The 14,927-nt window shown below is 38.2% G+C and overlaps 1 protein-coding gene across 8 annotated transcripts in view; it reads right to left on the reverse strand.

The window, feature by feature from the left end:
• The window catches only part of GTDC1 (glycosyltransferase like domain containing 1), a 385,507-nt gene that overhangs the window by 62,176 nt on the left and 308,404 nt on the right, over positions 1 to 14,927 (reverse strand). The window lies entirely within an intron of this gene.

Consider the following 14,927-nt stretch of genomic DNA (forward strand, 5'->3'; position numbering starts at 1 on the left):
AGTTGAAGGACTTCGAAATGCAGAGAGGGGGAAGTTCTGGACTGAGGGAATAGTGTGATCAAAGGGTGTGAGAGAATACGAACTCTTCAGGGAATAATATGCAACTCAAAGAGGTTGGGGCCAGGTCCTGGGATCTGAGGTCAGACAACAAGTGCTTTCTCAGAGTCCTTGAGGCCCATCCAGAGACTCTGCCCCTTCCTTGGATTGTAGAGAAGTAAGTGAAGAAATGGACGGTACATGCATTTAAGAGGTAGGTGAGGAAGAAGAATCATGAAAGAAGAGCAATAAGAAACATTTGGAAGGGTAGAAAGAGAATCTGAGAGAGTAATAACACTATTGAAGTGAATTAAGAACCAAAAGAATGTGTAAAAAAAGGAATCCAGAGCCCTTAAAAATGTGTAAAAAAGAGGTGGAAAACACTGCCAAGGAGCTACACCACCAACAACAACCGGGAGCTTTTGGCCTTATGACATGGTAGATCACTGGCTACTCACGAGGGTAGCTCCTGTGGAGTGGGGCAGGCAGACACCAGAGTGCAGGTCAGGGTATGTGCACGAAAGAGAGAGAGAGAGACAGGCAGAGAAAGACGTTAGAGAGGAGAAGAGCGGGGAAGACAGGGTCCGACTTCTTTTAATGGGGCATGTGTACATAGGGGTCTTCACTTGGGGATGCTTGCTAGGGAAGGGAGCAGGATCCTGAAGAAACAGAAAAGTCTTACAAGATGGAAATAGAAAAACAACATAAAGTGTGATAAGTCCAGGATTCTTGGTGTGGGGGGAAAGTAGGGCTTTATAAAAGAGAATAAACCGAGCTTTCTTACAAAGCTGAGAGAAGGAGAGAAAAATGGAGTTGAAAAACAGTTTCAGGTGGCAGGAGTGGAATCTAGGGTGTGTCACTAAAACATTATATGAGGCTATCTATTTCAAGAGAGGTGAGTAGAGGTGGGGATGGAGTTTAAGAAGTGAGCTGTGGAAGCAGAACAGTCACTATAGAGAGGGGGAGAGGGCTCTGTTGACTCCTTTTGAAAGTGAGGGCTGATGAGCCACACTAAGGAACAGTGGGGGTTCTACTGTGAGCTGGAATCAAAGTCTGGCTGTAGTATGCTGTGTACCTTCCAGAATCAAAAAGCTTGCTTTGGGGCTTCTGTGCTTGTTTCATAAAGCCCTTTGAGAAAAAGCACCTGACTATATAAGCACAGTGCCTGCCCCGCCCCCCACTCCCCCCAAATAATAAGTAGATGACTCTATGTAGACAGACAAAACACCAAGAATGGTGCTAACCCCCTCAGTATGCCCTAATATAATAATACATTAATTCTTAATTTAAAATGGAAAGAAACATGGGCATATAAAGATTATAGTGTCAGATCCCACAGGTTCAAAATATTTCAGGGAACTAACCAACTTTCTTCCTGAAACAAATTCAAAATACTGAGGAGATTCTAAAGAACCAAAAATCAATAAAGAAAGTTTCCATTGATCACTATAAAGGTAAAAAAAAAAAAAATGACCAAGACAAGATCTTCAACTTCTCCTAAACAAACGGAACAAATGGTAAGAGAAGGAACATCTGTACATATCTGGAAAACAACAATAAAGCAAGCAAAATTACCTATTTGTGTATGTCAGATAAAGAATGCCAGGCAAGCTTAAATAGGATTTTAACAGAATTACAAACCTAGTGCACGAAGGATACACAATAAAAATAAAAAAAAAATAAAAAAAAATGGGCATTGAAACAACATATCTTCATTTTAGAAAACAGTATCACGACCAATCTTACTCATAAAATCCATTTATATTGGCCAGCATGTGAGCAAAATTGCAAATTAAAAGAGACAAGAGATTGGCTAAAGGGTTGTAAACAATGGGAATTGGTAACTGACAAGGAATTTAGCTGTGGGCAAGGTGCTAGGCCTACTTTTATTAAACACGGTTCCTAAATGTTCTCCAGGATGAATAGAATCCCATGTTAGCACAGGTTGCAGATGACTGACTTGATAGGTGGTGGTGATTAAGGACGTGGAAAGATGCAGAATAGAAATATGGACAGTAACCAAAAACTCAGCTGATTAATATTTTGAAATTGAAAAAATAAGAATAAATCTGAATGTAAGTAGGACCCATGGAAAACACTATTTACATTGTCTGCAGTTTGGCAAGATGAGCCTGTGCTGATTTGACCCAGCAAACTGACGCCACTTTGTCACGGATCATGTTGTATAGGAAAGGAAGATACCAAGTCTGTGGGGACAGAAGACTGCAAACACTGATTTCATCTGGGGCACCTGATAACTGTATACGTTTGAAAATTAGAGAGTTCCTTGAAGAGCAATAACAATGATTAAGGCAATGGAAGAACTGATTTATGAGAACAGATTAAAGGAGCTAAATATGAACAGCCTGGTTAAGTGACAACTAGAGGGGTCCATAATAGGAGTCTCCAAGGAAAGAGAATAATTATTTAGCCTGGTACAAGGGGGTATAACTAGGAGTAATGAGATGAAATTGAGAATGGGAAAATTTAAGTTGAATTTCGAGAAAAACTCCCTGATAGTATAATTTATTAGCTCATGGAATAAATTCTCCATGGAAATGCTATAGCTAGGGAAACTTAAATAATAGAACTGGACAAAATACCAATAAATAATATAGATAATAATCCACTACTTGATAGAAGGTGGTTACATGCTATGCTTTCCTTGTTTATAATATCTTCTCATATTTTTCTTTAATAGTCTATTTATATATAGTGATTGTTATCCAAAGAAGTATTTAGGCAATTAGTTGAATCTAAAATAAAATAGGTCCTTTAGGTAAGGGAAGTTAAAATCACTTTGGATTTCATATACTCTGCAGCGGTAAGCTGAAGTAATTTTTTACTACTTTGTTTCAGCAGAGCTGGTCTTGAGGCAAGCTGGACAAATGTATTAATATTTCTAAAAAACAAAACAAAACAAAACAATCCTCCATCCACCATCCCACACAGAGTCTATTCTGATACTCTGTGCCATGAAGCTCATATTTTCATAGACAGGTTTAATATAAACAATTTATTGCCATAATAGAAATCAAAAAACTTTATTCCGGCTTTTCTAAATGTAGCTCTATGGTCAATTACTTCACATCAATACCAAGATCAAATAGGCATAATACTAACAAGCAGTTTGCTTAATAATAGTCACCACACTAATTAACCCATCCAGAACATTCTTAATCAGACGCTATTTGTAATGTACAGTTAAGAGAAGCCTGGCAATAAACTGTTCTATGCTAAAAAAGAAAAAAATACCTTACTGCTGGGGTGAAACTTGCTTTTCTATAGAAATGGACAGAATGTTTGCGCTGTCCTGGCGCTAACTCAATGTAGTGACTATGCAAATAGGCACATGTCTGAACACTTCCTTTCTCTTCCCCAGCTCCAGCCCTGGTGGAGGTGCTAATGAGAAGAGAAAAGATCCTGAGGTAAGGAGAGAAAGAGAGAAAAGAGTCAGAAAAAAACAGTGAGCTGCCTTTTAGAGCATATGCCAGGTTTGCCATATAATAATCCTCCCAATTTTTCTTAAAGAAATGCTTTTGCCCACCTTACTCATAGAACGTCTTTCCCTGATTCTGAATCTCTCCAAAGCTCTATTAGAACCTGTTTTTTACTTTTAGAAATACTGCAATCATTTCCTATTTGTTATTAGCCATGGGACCCCATCCCCAACTTTGTCCCAACCAATAGCCAATCTGATAAACAGAAGTAAAGCCTCTCTATTGCCACCTCTCCTTTCAAACACTCTTCCTTCCTCTCCACCTCTGTCCCCTAACATGGTTCCAGAAGCACCGCCACAAAACCCCAGTACTATGGTGGGCAATGTTTAAAGATACTGCTGGAAGTACTCTCCAGACCTAAATTTGATTGCTTCCCTCCACCACCCACATCCAAACACACAAACTTAGAGCTGGACCTGTGGGAATGGCCAAATGCCTTATTCAGATCAGTCAGGAAAAGACTAGATTTGAGGGGAGCTTTAAATGATGTTAAGACTGATGGCAAGCACAGGAAATGCTCTAGGCATCTTAGCTTATTTCTGCTAAAGTTGAGAAGCTAGAGCATGTTTAGTTGACTCACAGATGTAGTCAGAAGGAAGGCAATAAGAGAAGATACAGCAAGTCAAGTCAACTTAGGACATTAACATTGATTCACGTGTTGTTGAAGAGAATGTCATGGCTGCTTATAAATGTCTTTTTGAGAGATTTCAATAAAAAGTACTGAGTATAGTAAGTCCCACCTATAGAATCTCATAAATACCCACAGTAAGAGTCCACAAGACAGAGATTATCAATAGTCTTGCTTCTCAAAATAGATTTGCAAGACAGCACATGAAAAAAGGATGCAAATTAGTGGATGTTTAAAGAGAAAGAGAGAGAGCATAATTGATCAATATGAGCCAGTGAAAAGAGAGGAGAGCATTAGCAACTGGAGTAAGGAAACTGGCCTGCTTGTGGGGCAGGCAAGGAGAGGGATAGCTGACGAAGCTCAACCTCATTCCATATAGCTCAGGTTTGAGGGAGGGAGAGCAGTATGGCCACTACATTGTAACCTTTAGGCCAAAGGTTCACACGGTATGTTTTGTGCAACACTACTTCCATGGGAAGATGTAGGCGTTGCACTAGACAAAGTTTTGTGAGAAAACAAGCTTGGGAAATGCTGAGTTAAACAAAGTTAAACATTTCTTCACTACGCAACTTCCCAAAGCACATGCTAGTGTGTACAATAAATATGTTCACTCATTCATTCTCTTGTTCATTCAATAAATATTTATTTAGCACCCATTATGTGATAGCGACATTGTACTTATTGTTTTCCAAACTTAACACTTAATGGAACAAGGAATCCCAATCACCCCCCACCCCAAAGAGGCACTTTACGAATTAAAATTCAACAAAGGATATTCTGGGAAACACTACTTGAGACCCTGGGAGGTGCACAGTCTGAGTCTGAAAAGCATGGGAGCCAGATGCGTGGTGGCACATTGTATACAGTAGGGATGGCAGAAGGAGCGGGAAAATGCATTCCCACTCCAAACGATGTAACCCAAACCAAAGGCCATATGCCAAGGCCACATATTGGTAGATAAAAGGAAGTTTGAAAGGAGAACCAGTGAAAAAAGTGACAGAAGATACGGTTCAAGGCTAATATGGATGACCCCCCCCCCCCAAAATCTTCGATTTTATCACAGTAATTTCTGTGGATTCCAGGATAGAAACCATAGTGAGAGCTGAAGAGAAGGAAAATAGAAATCAAAGATAAGTAACTTTTCCAAAAGCAACTGGGAAGACACATCCAGGCAGTTGAATGATCTAAGTTCTGGGGTGATTTATAACAAAAACTATTCACTGTTTCCAAACAATGTGTTGGAAATTAATTACAAAATTAACATTTTTAGAATTTAGCCACATAAGCAAATATCAAAGATAATTAAAAAATCATGCTAGCCCACATGTGTCCAATACATCACTTATATGGTAAGCAGATTTATATAAAGCTATAAAGTATAAAAGTAAAAATCTTGATCTAGTGTGCTCGTGTACACATACACCCCCTATACCACTTGCCACACTATCTTCACTAAATGAAGGAATCACAAGCAAGGAAATCCATCATAATTAAAACTAGATGTTTGGAGACCACAACATTAAACAGAAAGACAGACTTAAGCTTGTGGTTGGTTGTAGATGGCTGCTCTTCTTTACTAGAGATGGCTAAGGGCTGATATTCATAAAATAGATGGCACATGTCTACGAAGGCTGTTTCAATAAGACACTCCTGGCAGAACATTATTTGAACAAACTTGAATCACTGATGAGTCAATCACAATCCACATGCACATAGCACAAATGCTTTGAGGGAACAGCCATCCAATACCACCGTGGCTGGTTAGGCCATGTCATTTAGACGTTTGACGTTTGGTGCCTGAACCAAATTTCATCTCCCATGGTGCAAACTTTCAAAGCCAACATGAAATATTGACAGCAGTCTGTGAGAGGATACTGGGTAACAGTGTCTTGCTTGGACTATAAAGAATTTGTTTTGTGATGAGATAGGAGAACAGGATCCATAGACACTAGCTGCAGTTAAAATTTACAAGCAAACCCTACTTATTAGTCTGAGAAATGCATGCCGAAACTGAAAGCAAATTTGTGGTTATCAGACTGGCCTCATTAGCCATGTTTGGTCCCAGAGATGACACATTTAGTGAAGACAGTATCTTCTCTTGAAGGCTGCCAAAAGAGAAACTTCAGCCTCCTCTCCCCTCTTCAGGGTCCATCATTTTCTCATGTCTGTCCTTTAAATAGTTGGGATATACGGCTGTCATAAGGAAAGGATGGTTCTGTTCCCATGAGCCTATTCCTCTTTCTATTTACTTCCCACCAGCATTTCTAAGGACCATTTCTGAAAATCTAACACTTTCCATATACCTTATTTATACCACTTGCTTATATGGCCTCTTCGGGCAACACAATTTTTGTAATTAGTATTATTTAACTTAAACAATTATGCCTCAACTTCTCATTCTGTCTTAATTTCAAAGTGTTTTAGATTATATACATTGCTAATTTAACTGCCTACTAGTATGAGCAGTTTGTCTTACACAATTTTTTAAAATCCCTTTATGATACACTCCTCCCATAGAGAAAATTTAAGGTCCTTATAAATGTAGGAGAATAAGAAAAGCTACTTTGCATGTTGCCAGAACAAATGTTTATCCTACCTAGACTCATCCTTTTGAACATATGTATGCTTACTTCTCCTGATCCCTACTCCTCCCAAAAAAGAGCTAAGAGCAACAACAAAACCCTCTAGTTTACACAAGGTTTACTATAGTAATTCAACACAATTCGCAAAGTTGTAGGTTAAACTGCAAACAAGGCATCTTTATTTTCCTACCCCCCCCTTAGAGCACGCTCCACCACTGCTGGTTAATTCCCTAAGACCTTTATACTACTTTCTAACAGCCCAGGTCCCCACCCCACACCGCACCACCACGTGTCTCCTTGCAGCGTATCCTGGAGCTAAGTCCCACTTTGGATCTAGCCTTGAATCATGCCCTGCTCTCCACTGTTGGTCTTGTTGGAAACTAATCTTAAATTCCTACAATGTATGAATCTCCTTCCATGCTCAACAAATTACAGCTTTCAAAAGGGTAATACCTTAATTCAAGGGAAATAATCACAAATGGGATAATTTCAGGTACCACAGTAAGCCTATAAGAAAAATACTTTTGGGAGGACAGGCGGAGAGAAATCTCTGTGAAGCACCTTAAGTAACTCCACTCAAGCAACGGGCATGAGGAAGAAGGGAGAATCCTGGCTGTTTTGGTACACAGGATTGCACTGGTACTTCCTGTATTTGTGAATTTACTCAAATCACTTAATTTCTTTGAACCTCAGTTTCCTACTATAAAACAGGATAATATCTGTTTTTGAAAATTTCTTGAGAGGATTAAAAGAGAGAATATGTGTCGGTAATGATGTGCAGAGTTGCTGAGTAAATCTAAGCATACTTCCCATTTCCTCGCTCCTTCACGTAACATCCACACTTATGGAGTTATTCCTAAGGCCATCTTGGGTACCACCACATTTCCTAGTGAGTGAATGAGTCACAGGTTGAGTAAGTCAACAAATATTCATTCAACAAATATTTAAGCTCCTTCTATGAGCAAGAGGTTATGTCCGTATTTACAAAGCTTTTAGTGAATATGTAGTGATATTTCATACTTACTTATTTTGGTTTCTTAGGCCCCGAAATTGTAAATTATCCATATCATCTTTAAACTAAATTGTGTTTATTGATGCCATTACTAAAATGATCTAACTTTTTAATGCAAACTTAACAATTTGCTCATTATTTCTTTCCTTAATAACTCAGAAGTGAAGTTTTAAAAGCTTCTATCCATTCACCTTACTTAATTATAGCATACAAAAATGAAAAAGTTCCCAGATGCAGATCTAAAGGGCAGTAGTCCTCTCTTATCTGCTGGGGGTACGTTCCAAGACCCCCAGTGGATGCCTGAAACCATGGAGACCACCAAACACTACATATACACTATATTTTTTCCTATACATATATATTTGAGGTACAACAGCAAAACTAGCACAAATTTCTTTTCCCTTCTTCACAATTTCACAGATAGAAGATTGGTTCTTACTGTAGATCTTAGCAACCTCAGCACATGATTTTTTTTCTTTCCTTATTAGACTGAGAACTTTTACCTTTTCACTTAAAGGAGGCACTTTACAGCTTCCCTTTGGCATATCCACATTGCCAGCGTCACTACTCTTGTGCTTTGGGGCCATTATTAAATAAAATAAGGGTTACTTGCAATGGGTGGGTAGTGTATACAGCGTGGATATGCTGGAAAAAGGGATGATTCATGTCCTGGGTGGGATAGCATGGAACGTCTCGAGATCATCATGCTACTCAGAATGGTGCACAATTTAAAACTTATGAATTGTTTATTTCTGGAATTTTCTGTTTAATATTTTCAAACTGCGGTTGACCACTGGTAACTAAAACCTTGGAAAGCGAACCGCGGATAAGGGGGGACTACTGCAATCCTTCTCAAGCAAGAGGAGGTAGCTGTTTCACATGCGCAGAGATGCAGCAAGTTGCTTTGTATAGATTTATGTTGTTAGCATGTAAATGTTCTCACTACTCTGGGAATCCCATATCTTCTGTAGCATCAGTAAAGCACTGAAGGAAACTATAAACATAATCTCTAATCATGTGTTCTAGTCCATGATTTTTTTTTTTTTTTGGAAGCCATTATTTGCAGATTGAAAGCAGGATGGGAAAAGGCGCTGGTATTGAAGAAAGGATCACTTTCTTCTTTCCAAAGAAAAATAAGAACTCCCCTAGGTCAGTGTTTCCAATCGCAGAGTCTCCTTTAGAGCATGATATCATTTAACTGGTGGTATGGACTGAACTGTGTTCCCTCAAAATGCATATATTGAAGTCCTAACCCCTAATGTGACTAGGTCTGGAGACAAGGTCTTCAGGAGGTACTATATCTATATTGACAGACAGTGACAACAAGAAAATACTGTAAAAAAAGAGAGAGCTGACTGTCAAAACCGATAAGACAATTTGGGAGGATAAAAAGGAGAAAATGTTTGTGAATTTTATTGTGAAGCAAAAATGTTACTTTTTTACTAAAAATAATAAAAAAAATAGACAATTGAGTTTGAGTAAAGAAATTTTTCTTAAAAACTTATTTGGTTGTGAAAATATTCACTTAATCTCTGTAAATCCTGGGGTTTTCTCATCCGTTCAATGAGAATGAGATTAGCCCTAGATTTCGCATAGAAGTATAAAGATCAAACACGTCATCAAATCTACTGCTTATCCTACAGATATTTCTAAGAGGCAAAACAGCATAGTGGGTCAAGCAGGGATCTAGGCACATTGTCTGGTTTCAAATTCAGGGCTCTTCCATTCATTAGCTGACCCGGGGAAAGAGCCTTTTCTCCAAGTATCGGTTACTTCACCTGTAAAATGGCGATAGTCATAATGCTGCCTTGCAGAATTATGTATCCCATGTTGCTTGGCACACAGTAAGAGCTCAGTAAATACTATTACTTTTTATTATGATAATAATGGTGAAGACCTTCATCACCATGCTGTCATTGTTACTAAAGAGATTCTCAACATTCTAAAAACTCTAGTCTCTGACTCCACCAGCCCTTTCATCGTTAAGCCTATTTTATAAACCAGACTCATGCCATTTTTTTTCTTTTTTGTTGAGGAAGATTGGCCCTGAGCTAACATCTGTGCCAGTCTTCCTCTATTTTGTATGTGGGTCACCGCCACAGCATGGCTGAGAAGTGGTGTAGGTCCACGACCGGGATCCAAATCCGTGAACCTGGGCCGCCGAAGTAGAGCACACTGAACTTAACCACTACACCTCGGGGCTGGCCCCTCATGCCTTTTTAAAGATGATTTTTTCTTGTTAACTCTTACAAGTTATACTTTAGCCATCCATTTAAGGTAGGCATTTTAATATGCTGCCTTATTTTCATTTGTATACTAATCAAAGATTTGTACTCATACTTAGAGGCACATTAATTACAAAAAGGCCCAATGTTATAAATCAAACAAACATATTCCTCCTTTTCTATTATTTGTTTCCTATGGTACTTTTTTTCTACCTTTCACTTTTCCTTATCTTTCCTTTTATTCCTTCATTTTTCTAACTGAGAGTTTCCATCTTTTCCCTTCTTAAAGCTGCATAAACCAGGAAAGTGAAACCAGGAAATTTAAAACATCAGTTTCCAGGTCTTTGAAGCATGAACAGATGGGCATCAAAAATCTAGTCCTTTTTTTTCTTTTTCATTTGCCTACCCACAACCTGAATAAATCAAAATTACCAGCAAATCCAATTTCCAGCACAATCCTCTTTTTTTTTTTCCACTCCCACATTAAATGCTATGGTACTAAGTATTGATTCACTTCAAGTTCTGATTATACTGCTGTCTAATTTTTAAGCCAAAGAAACTGACTTTATTCCAAACTAATATTAAAAGGTAACAATTTTGTTCATTTTACATTTGAAATAAAACCTTTATGTACACAAAGTGAGTGTACAAACAGTTCCACTTACTTCAGGTTTTCTATACTTTCCAGTATTTCTAAGTTTGGAAAACGGGGAGTAAAAATACAGCAGACAGGTAAACTGTTAGGCTGTTACTAGAATATAACCAAGACTTGAAGGTAAAGAAATGACTTAAATACCCAGTGAAACTACTGAGTGAAAAAGTTTCAAAGGAAACAACATTTATTCATGACTCAACAAAATCGCAGTGCCTACTATGTGCCAGGCAAATAGCCAAGGGCCTTTCATGGAATACCCATGTGGCAGGTGCTCCCATCAGGGAAGAATTAGGTATAATGATTATGAGAACTCAGCCTTGGAGGAGGGCCAGCACCAGGGAAGTTTCTCTAGAGAAGGTGATCTTTCAGCTGAGACCTCAATGATGATTAGAAGTTAGCCACGTATGGGAGTGAGAGGTGGGCTGTGCTAAGAGTAACGGCATGTGCAAAGGGCCTAGGGAGAAAACTCCAGAGGGTAAAAAAGCAAGATATGGCCAGAGCATTGAATGGGTGTGGGTAGGAGTGAAGGTAGGGGAGGAGAGGGACAAAAATGAGGCCCAAGAAATAACCTGGGGGAAGCCTTTCTGCCCCAAATAATATAAGCAAAGCAGTTTGTAGCCATTTGAGAAGCTTATAGTCAGACTGGGTCTGAATACACATTCTGACTGCGGTATAAAGAACGGATTGGGGAAAATAAGGCAGAGAGAACACCAATTTTAAATCCTCCCTGCCTTTTGAATCTCCACTACAATAACGGTACGGTAATTTTTAAAAATGCATAGATTCTCAAGGACAAAGAGAAAAATTGAGAAAGGTGACAACAGAAAAGAAATGCCAACTAAATTTCAGAAGATGGAAAGCAGATGAATGAGTGAGCAGAGAGGAGGAGGCAGAATGAGTATATAAGTGCAGGTGATTTTGCTTCTGCATGTGGTGTTAGCCAAGAAGCAGCAGCTCATTTGCTCCAGAGAAACTCCAGAAGGCTCAGGAATTGGACACACCAGGTGCCTTTGGAGGTGCAGTTGCAGAGCAGAATTGAAAAGAGAACTGGTAGCAATTCTATATAAAGTGAACTCAAATCTTCTGATAACCCCCCCAAGCCCATGCAGCCGGCAACTACCTCCCCTCTCCCCCCACCCCCCACCTCAACAGCAGAAGGGAGGCTTCCTCACTGGAAGGGCTGGACCACAGAGACCAGACCAAGGAGAAAGGCAAGGGTGAGGGAAATTAAGGAAAGTATGACCATTTATTGGCGATGCCTCTCCAGTGCCCTTCTCCCATTTGGCTCCCAGACAGCTGGAGATTCTCCTTCAAGGAGACTATAGGAGACTTCTTCTGGAAACTAACTGGAGTGACCTAGCGACACTGATATGTAGGGATGCCACAACAAAACAACTGAATTCTTCTTTGCTCATCTTACGAGAAAGGTCACTAGTCAACAAGCCCTGTCTCTGAAATATCTATCATCTTTCAGGGTCTCACTCTCAAATATGAATGGAGAGCCTGGGACCGTCAGACATGGAGGAAAACTTTTAACATAAAATAAATACATCAAAGCAAACAAGTAGAAAAAAGGAACTTGGAAGAAACTGAGACAACATGGAGAGTAGAAGAAAACTTTTTAAAAACATCCAATAATATCTACAATGATAAAATAAGATTTTGCATCCATGGTGGGTAAAATAGGATGTAATAAGAAAGGACATTGAAGGACAAGAAAGAGTGCTTACAAATAAAAATATCATAACTGAAAAAAATCAATAGAAGAGTTGGAGGATAAAGTTGAGAGAATCTTAAAGAAAGCAGAACAAAAATAAAACAAAGCAAGAAAATAGGAGAGGAGATAACAAAACTAGGTCAGTCTAAGGTTCAACATTGACTAATAGGAGTTGAAGAAAGTGAATACTGAGGAAACCATGGGGGAGAAAATCAAGGAAGAAACATAATAAAATTCTTTATACTGAAGGGAATGTGTGCCCAGCCTAAGAAGAGAACAAAACTTGAATCCAAGTGGAATCATTATGAAATTTCAGCACACTAGGGGTAAAAAAAGAAAATCTAACACCTTTTGAGAGAGCAAACAGAGGGAGCCATGTGCAAGGGATCATAAATAGACCAGAATCAGACTTCTCAATAGGAATTTCAAAAAGTAGAACACAATGGAACATTACCTCCAACTTATGAGGGAAATTATCTTCAATGAGAGCTCAAAACTTAGTCAAGTGTCAATCAACTGTGAGGCAAGATAATCATTTTCAGACACACGAGGTCCTAAGAAATTTTAGCTCCCAAATACATTTCTTGAGGAGACATTGGTGGATGTACTCCACTAAAATGAGAAAGTAAACTAAAGAAGAGAAAGACATGGGATTCAGGAAATAGTTGACTCAAGGGCCCAGAAAGCAATCAGAATGAACAGGAGCAGAAGTGAGGCCTATGACAGAGGTGTCCAAGAAAAAAATGGAAATGATAGGTTTCCTGATGTGGTTGACCATATCAAAAAGAAGAATTAGTGATAATGACAGAGCTTGGGAACGGCTTTGTGATAGTGACACAGAAACCAAGCAAATAAAGCCAAAGCAATAATTAGCTCCAGGAAAAAGTGAAGAGTTGTTCAGGGAAGGAAATCTAATCATAGAATACAATGATGCTCAGCAGGGAACACTTTTTACATAGTAATAATGCTATAAACACAGAATATTTTATTTAATTAAAAGTTGAGATATACCCACATTGGAAGGACAGAGTGAGGGAAAGTGTAAGTGTGTGCGTGTGTGTGTGTATGTGTGCATGCTCATACTGTAAGAGAGCTAAGTAAATCATTTCTACTAGTAGGAAGTCAATAGATAATACCTCATATTTTTAAAAAATCAAGAAATAGAAGATAAGAAACAAAAGTTTTGTCAGTGGTAGCCTCTAGGTGGAGGAGTGGGGCTTAGGGGTGGGAAGGACTGGGGAAAGGAATTTTGCTTTGCATTACAGAACTTTTTTGTACTCTCTGACTTTTTAAAACTAAATATGTGTATTACCTGAGAATTCATGATTTTCATAATCTCTGGAAATTTCTTGCCAAAATCTCTTTCAATACTGCCTCTAATTTTTCCTTCTGGAACTCCTATTAGACATATGTTGGATTCTTACCTTTTTATTTCTTAAGATCTAGCTTCTAGGTTACTAATTCTCTCTTCACATATGTCTAATACTTAACACATCCACTGAGTTAATTTTAATGAATATATAACAATTCTACTTAGTCCTCTTAAAAATAAGCATTAATTTTTTTATATTATCTCTTATTTGTCATGTTTTCAATTTATTTTTTATGCTATTAATTCTTTTAAAAACCTACTTTATCTTCTGTATCCAGAAGTTCTAGTATCTGAAGTTCTTAAGGGTCCAATCCTACAGTAAGTTGTTAGAGCCAGGTTCTAACTTGATAAACTGGAATAGACATTGGACAGGAAACATCAGAAGAGAAAAAGGTTTTGAGGAGAGGTAGGAATGATGATTAGTTCACATTTAGGTATTGATCAGTATGCCTGGGAAGAGTTACAAACTTACCAAAGTAAAGCAATGGAGAAAGGTTTGAACCCAACTTTTATCCTTCCTTAAAAAAATCTCACCAGTTTTCCAAATTCTAAGATATTTACTTAAACTATTTGGCAATCAGCAGGTATTTATAGAGTGCTCACTCAAACTCAATTCTCTGCTGTTACAGGAAAAGAATTAGAAGAAAAATCAGACATTTTAACATATGGCTGAATTTCCCTCTTCTAAGTTTTTTAAAGAGATAATTTAGCTCTATTAAGAGTCTGTATATTGTTGGCATAGGCTATTTTAAAGTACTGCATATACTACCTAAACTGTCAATAATGCCCTAATTTTTACACATTTAACATTTCAATAATGTATGCCAGGGCATAAGTGAGTTCTAAGGGTGTCAAAAGCCAGATTATTCTAGAACTGAATGCTTGGGAGTACAAACAGCAAATAGCCAGATGGCCCTGCAGTAAACTACTGAAGGCCATTTAAAACCAATCCGTGTGTAGTAGATGTATTCCAACAGAGAATTATAGACAACAAACCAATGAGATACCAATGTCTTACTACAATATTATCTTTGTTAAGCCAGAAATAACATTTCAATTTTATAGAACTGGAGTTAAAACAAATCTTATTCTTTACTTCCCTGTAGTAAATAAATGAGCACAATCAACTCTATTGTCTCTCAGGTTTCTGGCCCACAGTAGATGCTCAGTACGTACTTGAATGAATGAATGCTTTAGTAC

The sequence above is a fragment of the Diceros bicornis genome, chromosome 10 (genome assembly GCF_020826845.1).
Source record: "Diceros bicornis minor isolate mBicDic1 chromosome 10, mDicBic1.mat.cur, whole genome shotgun sequence".
Taxonomy (NCBI): domain Eukaryota; kingdom Metazoa; phylum Chordata; class Mammalia; order Perissodactyla; family Rhinocerotidae; genus Diceros; species Diceros bicornis.